A 17201-nucleotide genomic window follows, 5' to 3' on the forward strand; every position below is an offset into this window, starting at 1 on the left:
TCAACCAAGGCAGGCATTTTAGATACTGCCTCAAAATGCAAATGACCAAATTTTCGATGAAAATCATGAATACATTCTGCATGCAAACTTTTGTTAGAACCTGCAATGCAACAAGTGTCATCCTGCACAACATCATCAAAATACAAAACATACAAACGATCAACATATTCAGCATGCAATACATAATCATTTTTCTTTGTGATGATGCACCTTTTGTTCTTAAAGGAAACGTCAATTTTCCGCTCATTCAGCTGTCCAACGCTGAGCAGATTATGCTTGGCATGTGGCACATAAAGCACATCCTGTATCGATAAGTCCAAACTGTGAAGAACAACAGTTCCGTAGCCTTTACTGGGAATTGTGTGGTCATCCGCCTGGTGAATCGCACCTTCCTGCGGTGTAAAAGACACGAACAGTCGCTTATCGTTGCACATGTGGTGGGTCGCCGCTGAATCAACAACGAAGAAAGATCTAGATGTCTTCTGGACCTCTGCAACCTTTGGAGTGAAGCGTGAGACCATTGCCTTGTGCTGCGTTGTCCTGGACACCGGACCTTTGCCTTTGCCTCGGCCTTTTCCACGCGATGAGCTTTCGCTGCGCTGCTCTGTCTTGGCCCTGGGATATCTGCATTCCCTCTTCATATGGCCTAGACGTCCACACGTGTAGCATTTCACTGCCTTCAAAGCTTTGGCGCCATCTGGTGGTTCCACTGCACTATGGGATGACGTCTGTGAAGTCTCCCCCTTGCCCATGCAGCTATCACCCTGGCGGTCTGCTCCTTTCAGAATCATGGCAGTATCACTGGCTACTGTGAGTTGAGCATTTGGCTGATTGGCATCAAATTCCCCACTTGCCTCATCCAGCCTTCTGCAGCTAGCCATCATGACTTTGGCATTAGCCTTCTGCGTCATCTCTGCTGCTTTAAATCAAGCTGCTTTATACAAGCTGCGTCTGTGTACAGCTGCTTCAATCCAAAAGCAAATTCAAAAGTACTTTCGATTTCCAGCCTCTGCCTGTGAGCCTGTGCCTTTCTGCTTAACTGCTTTGCTTATCTGCAGCTGCTTCAAACCGCATTCCAAAGGCAAGTTCAAAAGTGAAAGTTCTCTCTGCTGTCTTAAATTCATGCTGCGACACTGCTGCAGCTGCTTTACTTTCGATTTCCCCCAGCATAGGAAAAATTTATCCTCCTAGCCTTTTGCCTGTGCCACGGCAAAACCGGCTATAAAAGTTCAAAGTCCAGCCATAAAGCCATTAATTAGAAGCTGGCAGGCTGCCCGGAGCTGTAGCACATACCTCATCAAATCATCTTGACGCGCAGAGATATCGTCCGATCCGGCCCTCTGCATTCCGATCCTTTGCCGGCACTCCAATTCTTTGCTCCTTTGTTCCTTTGCCAGGAGCCCGACTTCTGGAGTCCATTCTCAAAACACTGCGTTGTTCTGGGCCCATAACCAAATGTTGGAGATAAGCAGTGTCCAGTGCACAGCGGAATGATGAAAAGTACGTGCCAACATGCTCTATATTACTTTATTTACACTTCAAAGCTGGTAATTTACAGAAAAACATTTTCCCTCTGCCGGAGCAGAGAAAGGCATCCTCTCTCCTCTAAAGCATGGAGAGAATCAACACCACTGAACTGCAAAGAACAGTGAAAAACAGGAAACCAGTGTACGTCACATCCAGTCTCCCTTCCCGTGAGAAAACCCAACAGCACTTGACTGTGGAATGTAAATATTGTCTTGTGACAAGCACTTCGCTGCTCAGTGAACCAACATGTAAGAGATGCTGCTAAAGTGATTTCTTGATAATAGTAAAAGTGACTGACCCCTGATTGGGAGCTCATGACTACAAATTTCTGCTGTCTTTGGAAGATAACACAATTTAGCTGGTAGGAGGGGCAGAGAGGTACTGTTGCAGTTTCAGTTCAGAAATGTAACTAGACTGAGCTATCTGGCTTGGAGCTGGAGCTTAACTGTCCTAGAAGCAGACTTTAAAGCTGCTTTGATGAAAGAGTTTCTTTTATTGCAAATGTGATGCAGAATCAGTAGGAGTATTTGTCAACAATAAAACAGAGATTACAGTGACACCATATGTCCCCAGTGCTTTTTTTCTAGATGTGAATAACAGTCACATCTAGTCAGTGATGTCAGTTTCCCAGAAAATTTTGAATGGGAACATTTTCCAGAGGAAAAAAAATCCCATATGAATTAATGTAATTTGCAAAGGAAATTCTTCAGTTTTGTGTCGGGAAATTTTCCTATGTCCTAAAGAGTGATTATATTTAGTATGTTTATTTTAACTGCATGTTGTAAACAATGCTAAAAACTTTGAAACCGCCATGCTTGCCTAACATTGAACTTGCAGTTGGCAGCCGCTTATGACACAAAAGATTTCTCACAGAAAAGTTAAGGAGTGGAAGATTTCCCATCCCACATACTGCATCTAGTATGGACCTCAGTTTTGTTTGGACGCAATCATAAAATCATTGCAATGCATATATATACCACCATGTTTATAAGCTGTTATAAACATGCCCATATGCTGTTATAACAGACTCTGAATAGATAACCTTCAAATTGGTCTTTTGAACACATGCCATCTTATTTTCCTCAGGGCAGTTAAAGAACAACTTTCCCTTTTAACACGCTACTCCAGAAATTTACTGCTTGGCATCTTATCACTTGCCATATATTGTACATCATGCAGCATAAGATTATTTAAATAATATATTGATGGCATTCCAAATTTGTGCTTATAAATGATAATTACACCAGGTAGTCATATGCCTGAGGGTAAAGGGTCAGGGTTCTAGCAAAGCAGAGCCAGATGGACAAAAGCAAATATTTTAGCATGTGCCAGCAAATAAATGAGGGACACATAAAGACAAATCTGTAGCGAATTGTAAGCTGTCTAGTTGTAACCCATGGTAACACTGAAAGAGAAATATTGCACCTTAATTATAAATATACAACTAGAGTTGAGCTGAAACTATTCTGTTCTTCATGACATTTTAAGCAGTGCCAAAAAATGTCTCCTGTTTTGGTGATATTCTAACGCTTCTTAGGAAAAAGCTTCCTTACTCATTTATGTTACCTTTACTTGTCTTCTTCTCTCATTGCACTCTCTCCCTTACCCTTAGTGACATCACCATATTGCAACTTTGCTACGTAACAGTGTGATGTCATCAGATTCACCCAGGTCAGTTGCAAAAGAGAATTGAGAGAGTGAATATTTGTAGTACTGAAATTTGAGAGAAGGGGATTAATTGAAATTGCTTGCTTTTATCAGAAAATCTAAACATATTTGGCATGATGCTATGAAGGATTAATCAAAATATGAGCACAATCTCATAATCTTTGTTCCATTGCTTTCAGCGTGTGTTTAAATCATTTTAATTAAAATCAATGGCTGAAACATTCCCCAAATTTTCAAATATGTCATATGAACATATGCGGTTTGTTTTTCCCCAAACTGTCAGTATTATATAATTGTCTTTAAATGTGCTCAATTAACTATGTAAAAGTTCAGTTCTTTTATCCATCAAGTTTAGTTCTTGGATGGATGGGATTCACATAATAATCCTTCTTCTTATATTTATCAATCACCTTGTGCAATTAGCCTCTAGATAATGTATAATAAAATATATTTTTGGGGAAAATCATAATTCATAATAAAGTAAGCCAACTGCAGCAAGAAACAATTTGAATCCCCTCACAATCATATAAAAATGAAAGCAAACACCTGCAAACAAAAACTAATCATTATCAGATTAATCAGGGTCAAAATTTCAGTGAAATTTAAATAATATTAATATGTTAACAGGTCTGGGAGAATAGAAATATCTTCAGCCAGTGCCAAAAAGACATTAAATGAGTAGTATTTAGGGGAAAAGGGACGCGGGTGGCGCTGTGGTCTAAATCACAGAGACTAGGGCTTGCCGATCGGAAGGTCGGCAGTTTGAATCCCCGCAACAGGGTGAGCTCCCATTGCTCGGTCCCTGCTCCTGCCAACCTAGCAGTTCAAAAGCACGTCAAAGTGCAAGAAGATAAATAGGTACCACTCCGGCGGGAAGGTAAACAGTGTTTCCATGCGCTGCTCTGATTCGCCAGAAGCGGCTTAGTCATCCTGGCTACATGACCCGAAAGCTGTACGCCGGCTCCCTCGGCCAATAAAGCGAGATGAGCGCCGCAACCCCAGAGTCGGCCACAAGTGGATCTAATGGTCAGGGGTCCCTTTACCTTTACAGCCTCCAGAGGGGCACCATTGAGGCTCCCAGCCTGTATGTTTGTGTATGCAAATGCATGTGCAGGGGGTGCCAAACTGAGTCTTTCACTCAAGTGAAATAAATCCTAGTTTTGCCCCTGCATGGGGCGGAAGAGACTTCAGAAGTAGCTGACCACCACCTAATATAGACATAATAGTGATGCCCTGCAAATGGTTGGCTAATTGGGAGTCACCCTTGGAAGGCACACTTCAGTCCCCTGTCATTCCCTTCCTGACCACGATAGTCCATCTATTGTTTTTAGTTGTTTCTGTTCTGTTGGAACACATTTATTTTAAAATACGTTTTACTCTTAAAATTGTCCATTTCCAGGTTGCAGTTGAACTAGTTAAAACTTCACATTTCTGAAAGTGCTCTAATGTTCAAAGACTTTTAAACACTTTGGTGCATCAAGTAAAAAGCTCTTAAGTTAGATGAACTAGCAAGGTAAATAGCACTTCGTTGGCATTAGCAACCAATAATTCCTGGAAGAGAATAGTATTGTGTCTCTAACATCTGTGCTGTGGGTTGTGTTGACTTATGTGATATACGACCAAACAGCTTACATTATTTCTTTAGAACAGATTTACAAGTTCATGTTTTCCTTCGTGAGGTGATGTCAGAGACCAGGCTGATGAGTACTGCTCTAATGAACAATGGTGGGAGCCTCCCCCTACCCCTCATAGCTTTCAACATTTTCCTTTTTTTAAGGGAAATTCCCATATTCCAAATGGGATTCCTCGCAAGAAAAGGGATAAGTTGAAAGCTATGCTCCCCCTGTTCCTGGCCAGGATCCTGAAACTGCACAGGAGCAGGAGAGCAGTATTGATTTGGAACAACGGTTTGCTGGGGGACACAGTTCGGAAGAGAACAGTTGGGCAGAACTGGGGTGGGGGGACAGCCAGAAGAGGAAGAACCGCAAGAGAAAGTATTCAGCCTATTAGTCCAAGGGCAAGGAGATTAGATAAAATGGCTGAACAGAAGGCTTGGTGGCAGAGAGATCATGTTGCAAGGCTTGGAAGTGACAGGAGTAACTAGGGGGAAGTGGGTGTGAATCTTAAGTGGGACCACTGTCATTCCAAGAATGGTTGCTTTTTTCTTTTGCTGTCAGCACTCAAAGCTCTTTCGCTGGTAATGGGACTCATCTTGAATGAACCTAAAAAATAACCTGATCAGCTTCCATTGATTGGTCTATGGTTGGTTGTAATTCACATTTATCTTCACCATAACATAATGATGAAAAAGGGCCCCATACTTTGCAGGGTGGGGAGCCAAAATAATTTGAATTCAACATAGTTAGTTACTAACAAGTATTTGAAGTGTTGGCATAGGCTCTTTGTTAACTTTGCCTCTTCCCTTTGAAGTATATCTCTTCCACTATAAAAATTAGGCTGTAAGAACTTTGGAGCATTTTCTTTTTCTTTTTCTTTTCTTTCGCCACTCTTCAATGACTAATTTATCTCCATTAATTAAAAACTTAAGTTGGAAATAGCTCTTACTCTTTAGATAAAGAAAATCACCTTCTTTTCCGTTAGGTTTGTCATACTTTATATTACCTGAAGAAATGAACTCCTATACTTTCCCCTTGGTAACAATGAAGTTCAACTGCTTTAGCTCAAAATACACTTTCTTGTGCTGTTAGAAATAATAAAACCATCCTAAAACAGATGGACATAGGTGCAGACCTTTTGTAGTTAGCATAGTTTATGGTGTAGTTTAGTGACTTTCTATCACTTGTATAATTTAGATTTTCCCCATTTTTATGGGTTACATAAAATATTCCTCATATTTTAAGCTACTCGTTGGGGATATAGGATAGAATGAACAGTAAAATATTTCTGTCATTATCCTGCAATGTCTAAATCTGTTCTTAAAGTAAGAAATGAGAATTATATTTAGGGATTGGGGATTGGGGAGCACATGTTATTATAATATCTGCAGGATCCTTGATAGTAGTAGAACTGTCTTTCTATTATTAAGTAGCATCTGCAATTATCTGTGGGAACAGAAAACTAATGCCATTTAATCAACTCTAGTTTTGATTACATTGACTCCAGCAAATGTTACATGTCCTTCTTGTTAACAGGTGGCAAGACCATGGGAATTTATGTGTAAAGAATTGATTTATGTACAGTGGTACCTTGTTCCTCAAACTTAATCCGTTCCGGAAGTTCATTCCACAACCAAAATGTTCTAAAACCAAGGCATGCTTACCCATAGAAAGTAATGCAAAACGGATTAATCTGTTCCAGACTTTTACAAACAACCCCTAAAACAGCAATTTAACATGAATTTTACTATCTAACGAGACCATTGATCCATAAAATGAAAGCAATAATCAATGTACTGTACTATAAATTAAATAAGACAGTATTATAGATTATTAAAATTAAAATTAATTTTTTAATATACCTGCACTGATGGTAGTCATTGTTTGGATAGGGGGGCTTTTATCCATTTCCACAGTCACACAATCAATCAATCAATCAGTAGCTGAACTGGGTTCTACAGAGTCACAAAAACAAATTAACCGAAAAAGCCTCAAAAACAAAAATGTAAAATAAATAGCAAAAACAAAAGCACCAAACTTAATCCGTTCCAGAAGTCCATTTGACTTCTGGAATTTTCAAAAACCAAGGTACAGCTTCTGATTAGTGCAGGTGCCCTGGAAACAATAGCCAACAGCTGCATCAGACGTTTGGCCTCCAAAAAACATTTGAAAACCGGAACACTTCTGGGTTTTCAGTGTTTGAGTACCAAGGCGTTGGAGAACCAAGGTACCACTGTAGTGTTCTAGCAGTCTCTTTAACTTTTGCAGGAGCATTAGAAACCAAAACCAAGTTGTTACCTTTCCTAGGGGAGGAGGAAGCAGATATTCTCTAGGAGGCTCATTGTTCTGAGAATAAATTAAAGCATTGTTCCATGGGAACTAAACTACTTTCCCCCCACAGGGCACAATTAACTTAGGGAGTTTGCTGCCAAAAGATATAGAGATGGCCACTCACCCAGATGGTCTTTAAAAGGGATAAAACAAATTCATGGATGAATCTCTATATTCAGAGGCAGTGGACTGTTAAATGCCTGGGACTTGGGTCCAGCATTGGAGAGGGGGGCGCTGTTGTTTTCAATCTCTGCTTTGGAGGTTCCTAGATGCATCTTACTTCTAACTACTGGACTAAAGGGGCTCTTGATTTAAGCAGGCTTGTTTAAATATTCTGAAGTCAGGCAGATTTTACTAGCCAATCTGCAACACCTGTTTATTAGTTTATTAGTTAAGGCATCTCTGTTAAGGCATCTTTATGCGCCCCCTCGCCCAGCTTGTCCGGAGTTTTGGGCTGGGTTGCCATCAGTATGCCGATGACACCCAACTCTATCTGTTGATGGATGGCCATCCTGACTCGGCCCCCGATACACTGGCGAGATGTCTGGAAGCTGTGGCTGGATGGTTACGTGGGAGCCGGTTGAAGTTAAATCCTTCGAAGACAGAGGTCCTCTGGCTGGGGCGGGACGATATGGGATTGAGGGGGCAACTCCCATCTCTTGCGGGGGTGCAATTAGTGCCAGCACCGTCCGTTAAGAGTTTGGGTGTAATCTTCGATACCTCCCTCTCTATGGAGGCGCAGATTACAGCTATAACAAAGGCGGCATTTTTTCATCTCCACCAAGCTAAGCAGTTGGCCCCTTATCTCTCTCGCCCTGACCTAGCCACTGTGATCCATGCGACGGTCACCTCCAGACTGGATTATTGTAACTCGCTCTACGTGGGGCTGCCCTTAAGACTGACCCAGAAACTCCAGCGGGTGCAGAATGCCGCAGCGAGACTCCTTATGGGGTCTTCACTGCGAGATCACATTCATCCGGTACTATACCAGCTGCACTGGCTCCCGGTGGAGTACAGGATCAGGTTTAAGGTGCTGGTTTTAACCTTTAAAGCCCTATACGGCCTAGGACCCTCGTACCTACGGGACCGCCTCTCCTGGTATGCCCCACAGAGAAATCTACGGTCTGCAAATAATAACATCCTCAAGGTCCCAGGCCTCAGAGAGGTTAGGCTGGCCTCAACTAGAGCCAGGGCTTTCTCGGCTGCGGCTCCAATCTGGTGGAACGCTCTGTCACAAGAGACTAGGGCCCTGCGGGACCTGACATCCTTCCGCAGGGCCTGCAAGACAGAGTTGTTCCACCAGGCCTTTGGCCAGGGCGCAGCCTGACTCCCTCCTCTGGCAACCTGCTTAGAATCTTGCTTAATTAGTTGCCATTAATTTGATTTTAATTGATTTTTATAATGAAATATTTTTAGAATGTGTTTTTTAGAATCTGATTGTCTGATTGTTGATTGTTGTTAGCCGCCCTGAGCCCGGCTTCGGCTGGGGAGGGCGGGATATAAATAAAATTTATTATTATTATTATTATTATTATTATTATTATTATTATTAATAATAATAATAATATCCCACTAACTGCAGGTGTGCCTAAAGCTTTGTCTACTGCATCATTCTTTTGAACTGTTTCATCAAATGGCAACATCTGGACACTTAGGAAGGCAGAGGCACTGGACTGTGTTTGGGGAGCCTGCAACATTTTACCTGAGAGACAGCCTCTACAAATCCTCCTTACCCTAAAAAAAAAAACTCCATGAGGAGTTTCCCCAGCTTTCAGGAAAAGCACTAGCTTTTGCTTGAAGACAGGCATTTCCAAGTGTGGTGGAAGAAGTTTACGCATACACTCACTGCACTCATTTCTTTTTTAGCCAGAGGATGAGTGTTGAAATAATTTCCTCCTTTAGGCTGAAGACAAAAGCCCCCTTCATGGATGAAGGGAGTCCCATGCATGGAAAGGGAGCCCTGGGACAATGGGGCTGGCCTTGTTTCTAAGATGACACAGTTTCCTTCACAGATGTCCATGAGTTTGGCAAGAATGTCTAAGCTGAGGGAGCCAGCTTTGCAGGCTTCCCCAGCTCAGACACCCCATGCCTAATACTCGTGTTAGTCAAATGAAGCAGTGCAACCTTAAGGGCAAGGGCAGCAATGTGTCCCACTGATCTTTTCTATGTGTGGACTTTGTTCATGTGGGTAATCCTGGAAGGGAAGCTAGACATTCTAAGTATTGTAGAAGTGGTTTGAATATACATTTTTTGCTCTAAGAACAAATGCCTCCACTGCATTCTGAGACATGTTCAAACCATGCCTACTCCACTTATGAAAGTCACATAGGGCCATCTTTCACAGTACCCACCCCCAGCCTTCAGCCCAGACCTGAATGTGGGTAGCAACCAATACACCGAAGGAAAGAAACAGAATCCTGAGCTAATAATGGGGATTGTTGCCAGGGCTGCTGGTGTCACAAAGCTACTGAAGTCATCCCCTTATAACACAAAAACAGATATGAGCTACAGTTGAAGAGGAAAATGGGAAGGAAACAGGAGTAGACTAAAGGGGCTCTTGATTGTGGGCACAAGGGCTCTATAGGATGGAGAGAGGGAGGAAGCAGGAAACAAGGGAAGAAAAATTACGCAGTTCAACAACTACACAAACCCACTGGGAGACTGGGAATGCAGTGTCATCAAGTGTGCAGAATGATGCCCACCATTATCTCTTCTCTTGATCTAATTCTGTGACATGCTGTTGAGGACCTGAGTCACTGTCTACTATTAACAAAATATAGAATCTGAAGTTTAATCCAAAGAGAAATCCTGGTGGCTCAGCCTCCTCTAATTGGGGTTCCACCCACCTTGAGGAACTCATTCACCTGGCATTTCACTTGATTGCCAGATGACTGGGGGCACATTTATATTACTTCAGGTTGTGCACTATCAGCCTGCACCCCTTTTTTACAGCAGCAACAACAGCAGCAGCAGCAGGTGAAAACATGGGGCGGACCTTCTTGGTGGAAGTGCCAACCCAGATTGTGGACTTGAGAAGCTCCACTAGAACTCCCCTCTGCCTGCTTTTCCAGCATCAGGTAAAAACAATGTTTTTAAATTAGCTGGTGTGTGTTTTGCTGATAGCAGCTGAGTAATTTTGCTTTATTGCTAGATTATTTTTAACTGTTTTTATTTTGAGTTGTAAGTTGTTTTGAAGGCTTCTTACATTGGGTGGAAGGGCGCGGAATATAAAATTTTATCTGAAGTCTGTTGTGAACAGGAAGGAGAATTCAGGACAGTGGTTGTGCAGTTGTTTGCATCCTAATCAGACCTCTTCCATAAATGGGATTTGGGCCAACATTCCTCAGACAGCAGCTGCTCACCTCTCCATGTGCCTCCCTTCCAATACCACATGGCAAGGTGTTGAAGCTGCTGGGACTTTCAAAAGCAGTTTATATTCTGACATGATTCAAATTTAAACATTCAAAAATCCCACTTGTGTGCTGAAACCTTTGGGCAAGCCTAAAGTAATTCTTTAGATCACAACCTGTATTTTACACATTGTATTTTCTGTTTTAAGGTGGTAATTTGTACACAGCCAGCATGATTATATAGAGATTGCTCCCCAATTTGCTCACATTAATCCCATTATCCCTTTCTTCTTCTGGTACTCATTTGGCTCAGGGACCTGTCTTATTTGCTTATGCTTTTTTTGTAAAGTACTACATACCCTTGATGTCATGATACAAAAAAGAATACTGATCATCTTCCCCTAAACAAGTCCTGATGGAATTACTAGGAGCCACAAAGATTCAGTATAGTAGTCTTTCCAACTTCCATTTATTTCTCTGAAGCTTGCAGAAGAGAACCACCTGGGTGACTGTGTCCCATGTTAATCAGTTGAGAGGGGGCTGCTACCTTAGACACCAAAATGTATTGGGCTGCTCCTGCGTATGCCATAAGTAGGAAGAAACATATGGCAAAAGTGGAAACTAAAAGTGAGCTGGAGCATAAATGTAAATGTGTAGATATCCCAGGAGAAACATAACCAGAATAGATATTCAACACAACATACTTTCTTAACAATAAGTAAGTTTTGATATTTGTGTATTAGTGTGATTTAAAAATTAACAACAAAAAAGTATTTAAACAAGATACTTACGTTGCATAAAAAACACCTAATACTTTATAAGAAGGCTGCTCTTGAAACATACTAATCCCCCTTCCAATATGTGTTTTATGTGATTTGGGGCCATATTTGAAAAACAATTCTTGTAAATGCAATTCACAATTCTAGCAGAAAATTACATTTTGTGTTTCTGTAATGATCCCATGAGTTCTTTTTTGCATAAATCCTTTCTTCCACTTTGAGATACAAATCTGTTTTACTGAAGACAAAATGCATTTTCAGCTGAAAAAATGTAAATTAATTTTCTTAGAAAATTCCTCTGTGGGCCCTAAGTTCTGAAATATGAGGATCACTGGCGTTCTATAAGAAAGTGGTAATTTGAATTTTTACTACTATTAAATTTTTATTGGTAATTTGAATATTTTGCTATAATTACAAATTCCCTTTTTATCAAGGATATAGGCTGTGTTTATCAGCCCTGTTGCATTGTTCATTGCTGACGTTTGGAAAAAGTAGCAATTTGTATGTGGCTTATAAATTTGTCATGGACAATTTTCTGTTAAGTATAAGAATCAATTCCTTAACTGCTTATGCATCTGAGAAGCCTGAATTTATAGTAAAATGTCATGTCTCCATTTCTTATGGATTTCATTGTACCTTTTAAAAGAAAACCTAGTTCTTTCAGAGAAGTTCCTTGCTGTTCTGCACTGATAAAATCATTTCAGCTGGCAGAAGTTCCATCCCAAATCTGAGCCCTCCTCAGTGCACAGCACTTTAAGTGGAATGAAATGCTCCACTTTTCTATGTATTGTTTGTGCCAAAGAAGCCTTGAGTTCGAGCACATTTACATCTGTTTTGGGTAATTCTCTGCATATGTTCCAAAATGTAAGTTATCCATCTTACCCAAGAAACAGCATTTGTTGGAAACAGTTTGCCAATTGGAAACTCGATTGAATTTGTTCTATCATGCTGAGGCTTCATTTGAGGTCTGAAATATGTTCATCTTTGTTCCTCCAGCTGTTTTACCATTCTGAACCAAAAGCTTTTCCTACAGCCTAAGTCCTCAAACTTGCTATGCCAATAAGTTGTCATAAGACATCAAATTATGCTCACATTAGATGTTACTTTATGCTAAGGAAAACTTGGCTCAGCAGGGACTCAATTGACCTCTTGTGTTTATCTGCCTGCCTAGGATTGCAAAAGTGGAGTTGGGCTTGTTAAGCACCTGGTAGGCTCCAGAAGGTAGACGTTTGGCCCGAGTTTGCAGTTGCTGAGTCTGCTGAGACTCAAGGGAATGGAGAGTGGAAGAGTAGATGAGGGCTAAAGAATCTGTGTCTCTTTCGGTGCTGCTGGAGTGTAGCTCCCATCACCTCTGACCATTGGCTGACCATGCTGTCTGGGGCTAATGATTGTAGTTCAGCAACAGCTGGAAGGCCACAGGTTCCTCACCCTGAGGTGCATTATGACAGGGTAGGTTATGTAACCCAGGGATACTTGTGGAGGCTACTGAGCAGGTCAAGAAGAAAAACTGGACAATGCCTGATCGGCAACAGGGTGTCTGTGTATCAAAATAGCAAATGTTATCAAGGCAAACCAAATAAAGGCAGCCTACTTGAACCTCACCTTTCAGTTTAGATTTTATACAGTCTTATGGAGACCCAATAGAAAGATGCTAAAAGATATACTATATGCTACCTTTAAGACCGGGGGAAGTTTTGGAGTTGCTTGGTTAGCTTAAATGGCTTTGTCACAGAAAAGGGGGGCAACCAAGGTACAGAAGGTTATGCCTTTTGTCTAAAATGGTTGTTGCACAATCCTCAAACTGACCTCAGTGGGTACACTGCTGTTAGTTCATTCATGTAGGCATGCTCTTTTTTTTCCTTTTTTTTTTAAGTGTTCATTGCTGCCTGGAAGGACCTTTATGGAGATGTTCCTTTGTCTTTGGGCAGCTTCTTGCTGAAATGGGGATTTAGGTGTTCTTTACAATACAGTCCTTTGGCTCCTAAGTTGTAAAGAGGCATTTGCTCTTGTGCCTTTCAGTTTTTGTCCCACAAGAGCTTATCCATGAAACCCTCCACAACAGAGTCAATTCTTCATTATGTCAAATGAAAACAAATAATAGCCAGGTGTTCTTTTTAATAAATGTATTTTTATTAAAGATTTTCTTGATTTACAGAAGTATGTGTAATGTGTCTCTCTCGTATTTTTACCATGTAACATTTTTACAAATCAGTTTCATTTGCTGAGACCTTAGGAAGAAAAGGGGGAAAGAGGTGGGGGGAGATGGGGGGGGGTCGGGTGGTGATGTTTCTATTTTACTTAATATATTTGGGGTTTTGTGTCAGCATCACTTGTGCAGGTTCTCTGCTATTCACCTGTGTTTCTTTGGTGGTGAGAGAGGTTGGGCTCGGCCTAGGGTGTGGCTGTTTGTTTGTGATTGGCTGTGGTGGTCTTTGTTTTCGTGTGTGAGTGGGGTGGGTGGGTGTTTTGGATCAGGGGAGCCATACCAGGGTGAAGGCATCGTCTTGTGTTTGTCCCTGTGTCAGTTTCAGTTTATTGGTTAATTTTTCTAGTAGGGCTATTTCCCATACTATTTGGTACCATTGGTACATGCTTACGCCTGACAGGTCTCTCCAGTGTCTGGTTATGGTGTTTCTGGCTGCTGAAAGTAGGCGGGTTGTGAGTTCTTTGTGGTGTAAATGGGCATTATTGTCTTGGAAGATGTTTAGTAGGGCCAATTCTGGGGTGATTTCTAATACTTGCTTAGTTATTTTACATAACAGCCAGGTGTTCTGAAGTGTCCACATTACTACAGACTCCTCCAAATGTCTGCTACTTCTGCTCACATTTCATCTCAAGACTAACTCTTAAGGGAATTGGATACATTAATGGACAATGAGACTATTAGTGGCTATTAGCCACACTGGCTGTGTACTGCCTCCAATATTGCAGTAGGCCTCTGATCACCATTTGCTGGGAATCACAATGGGTGAGATTGCTATTGTGTTCATGTGCTGCTTGTTGGCTTCCCATAGACATGCGGTTAGATACTGTGAGACCTGGCTGCTGGACTTAAATGGACGTTTGTTCTGGTCTAGGAGGGCTGTTCTTATGTCTCACTCCTGTGTAACACATGGGATGGTGGTGACTCATGTCCAAGTTGCTTCTGGCTCTTTGCTCTAACTAGCAAATCTCACTCTCAGTTTTGGAGCTGGGCTGGGAGATATGCCTGCAGTGATAGATAGGGGGAAGTGGGAAGGAGTCACAATTCCCTCACCTATATGACCTTTAGTGCTCTGCCAAAAACCCGTCCTGCTATTTCTTGAAAGTTTTCTTCCCCTGTGAGAGAGTTTGATTTTTCTGCCATTTTCTCAGGACGTTTCAGGATTTCTTTAGAATTTTGGCTGAAGTGGGGTTGAGTTTATCTTATCACTGCAAGATGGCCGTGGGTGGGCTTGTTTTTCTCTTTCCATTAGTCATTTCTCCAGCACTGTGCAGCCTCCCCAGCTTCCTGATCTGAAAAAAAAAATCCCATAGGAGAAGTTACCTCACTTATCTTTCCCCAAGGTTTAATTGAAGCAGGGGAAATTGGCTACTGAGCGCCTGAGGCTGAGATCAACATAGTTGCCAAATTTGTTTTTAAGCAAAGTCCTTCCTTTTAATTTTTTAAAATGAATTACACTGATTGCTTTAAAAATAAAAAGACTTCACTTAAAAAAAATTCCATTGAACTGCTGCCTGGCCCAGCAGTTGATACCTTCCTCACTTCCCACTCTTCCAGAAAAACCTAGCTGAGGACATCATGGGATTTCCGGAAAGTGTGGGAACCCGGGAAGGCTGCAAGGTGCAGACTACCAGAGATAATGATTAAAGAAATGAAATGAAGGATGCTCACACACACACACCCCCGGCATCTCTAAAAGTAAGGAAAGTACCCACAAAAACCTGCACTGCAACATGAGATTTTACCAAAATCTTCTCTCCTCTTTGATAATTTTTGAATACAACTTATTTTCTCATAAATTACTGGGCAGTGGTCAAAACCAAAAATAAGCACAGCGCTACTTTTGATGTAAAAATTCAACCCAAACTCTTTTGTTTGTGAATGGAGTAGATGTCAATAAATAAAAAATGCTTTCCCTGTTGCATCTGTTTTGGCTAACAGGTCAGATTTCCCTTAAGGTTTTGTAATACAGAGTGTCTAAGGCAAAGGAGATGATATGGTATTTTAGTTTGGTTTGCTTTCTTGCGTTAACCCTGTCATCATAGCAAAATAGGTAGCAGAGTATACCAGGAGTATGTGTGGGACGTCTGTTGTTCTCAGTATGTCGGTGATGATGTGGCATGCCCCTTGGGGAGAGAGGCCCCAAACACCCAGTGACTGCCAGATCAGGGAGTATTTAATGTTTCTGTGTGAAGATTCATGGTTTTGAATGTGTACAGTGTTAAGTGCTGGGTAGTGCCCCCCCCCCCCCGTTTCCCACACTAAAGTTACCACAGAAGTTAAAAAAAAATGCTAGGCCTATCCTTCACTTAGCCTTTCCTTTTTTTTATTTTTTAACAAAATGAAAAATACGTAGAGCAGTTGTCATTTGTTAAAGTGTAGCAGAAAGAGCGAAACAGGCCAGTGGATGCTTCATCAAGAACACTCATTCAGAATGATGAATGTGGCTAAACACACATTTGTTCGTAAAACTTGCAGAGTGGATGAGCATCATTAAGCATGAGAAATAGGTGCAGCATGCTGGGGAGAGAGTGGAGCAAACAGATGTTGTGAATTTTCGCAGGCATCCTTCATCCACCAGTCCATCATTAATATAGTTGAAGGTGATCCTTTCTTTTATTTAATAAGCACAAACAAAGAGCATGCGCTGTGCTAGGACTGCTGAATATACGGTTTTCGAAGGGGGAGGAAGGCACAAAATGCAGATAGATGGGCTACTTTACTCAGGGTGGTGGTAGTAGTGGATCATCACAATCGCATCAGATACTTTGGTGGCTCACATCCCCACCTTCTTATGTTTACCGCTTGCCTTTCAGCAGGAATACTCTTTAAGCAATTCACGTAAAGAGTCTTAAAAGTAAAATACATTATTTAAAAACTAGAATCAAAACTATGAACATATAAAAGCTGACAACAAAAGTCATGATGAAAGTTGAAAAACCAAGTCTCAGCCTTCTAAACCTCAGTGGAATGCCATGGTTTTCAACCATCTCTATAAGGAGGAAACAGAAGCTACCATTCTGACCTCATAAAGGGAAAAGTTCCATAATTCTTAGGCCACCATAGAAAAAGCCCTGCTCCTAGTTGAATAGCAGTTTGAAAGCCTTTCGTCAGATCTGGTTACCATTGAATGTGCACCGGATCTACTTGGTATGTTGAATAAATGGGGAATCTGTGTGGGGAACTATGGATTATTGACTATTATTTAATTTCTCTACCACTTAATATATTAAAAATAACTCTAAGTGCTGTACAAAAAATAAGCAACAACAGACAACTTAAATAATTACGATGCATTATCTATTCTCAGAACTGATGTCGGGTTCTACATTGACACTGGATTCTAAAATGGTATTAAATTGAATTGTTCTACAAGTTTTGTTATAGGGCTCTAATATTTACTATGATTTAGCACAGAAACCTCAAGCTTCAAGTAGTAGTTTACTAAATCAAGTTGTAGTTTACACTTGCCATTATTGCCTTGGAATCATAACATAGTGTGAGATGATAAAAGTAATAAAATAATGAAGTATAATAAATATAGGCCAGTACCTTTGCCACTTTTGTGCATACACTATGTAGTGGAACAAAATAGAGATAAAGTAGCCACTCACTGACTTTGAATTCCCCAGTTTTGAATCAGTTAATCAAAGTTTTTAGTCATCCTGCTAGTACATCAGAATATATAAATAATGGAGTAGCTATAGCAACTCAGATATAATGACAT

The 17201-nt window shown here is 41.0% G+C and overlaps 1 protein-coding gene and 2 long non-coding RNA genes across 3 annotated transcripts in view; 2 read left to right on the plus strand and 1 right to left on the minus strand.

Moving 5' to 3' along the window:
* The window catches only part of LRMDA (leucine rich melanocyte differentiation associated), a 741312-nt gene that overhangs the window by 246790 nt on the left and 477321 nt on the right, over nt 1-17201 (plus strand).
* Nucleotides 9294-17201, plus strand: part of LOC310844450 — a 45593-nt gene continuing 37685 nt past the window's right edge. Inside the window, exon 1 of the long non-coding RNA XR_014564139.1 lies at nt 9294-10219. This is a non-coding gene — a long non-coding RNA (uncharacterized lncRNA). The remainder of the gene's footprint in view (nt 10220-17201) is intronic.
* Nucleotides 10943-13071, minus strand: LOC310844430. The gene is made up of 2 exons (XR_014564119.1): nt 12476-13071; nt 10943-11068 (listed from the first exon to the last, which is right to left on the minus strand). It is a non-coding gene; the product is annotated as an uncharacterized lncRNA (long non-coding RNA).

The sequence above is a fragment of the Podarcis gaigeae genome (genome assembly GCF_964106915.1).
Source record: "Podarcis gaigeae genome assembly, chromosome: 5".
Classification (NCBI taxonomy): Eukaryota; Metazoa; Chordata; class Lepidosauria; order Squamata; family Lacertidae; genus Podarcis; species Podarcis gaigeae.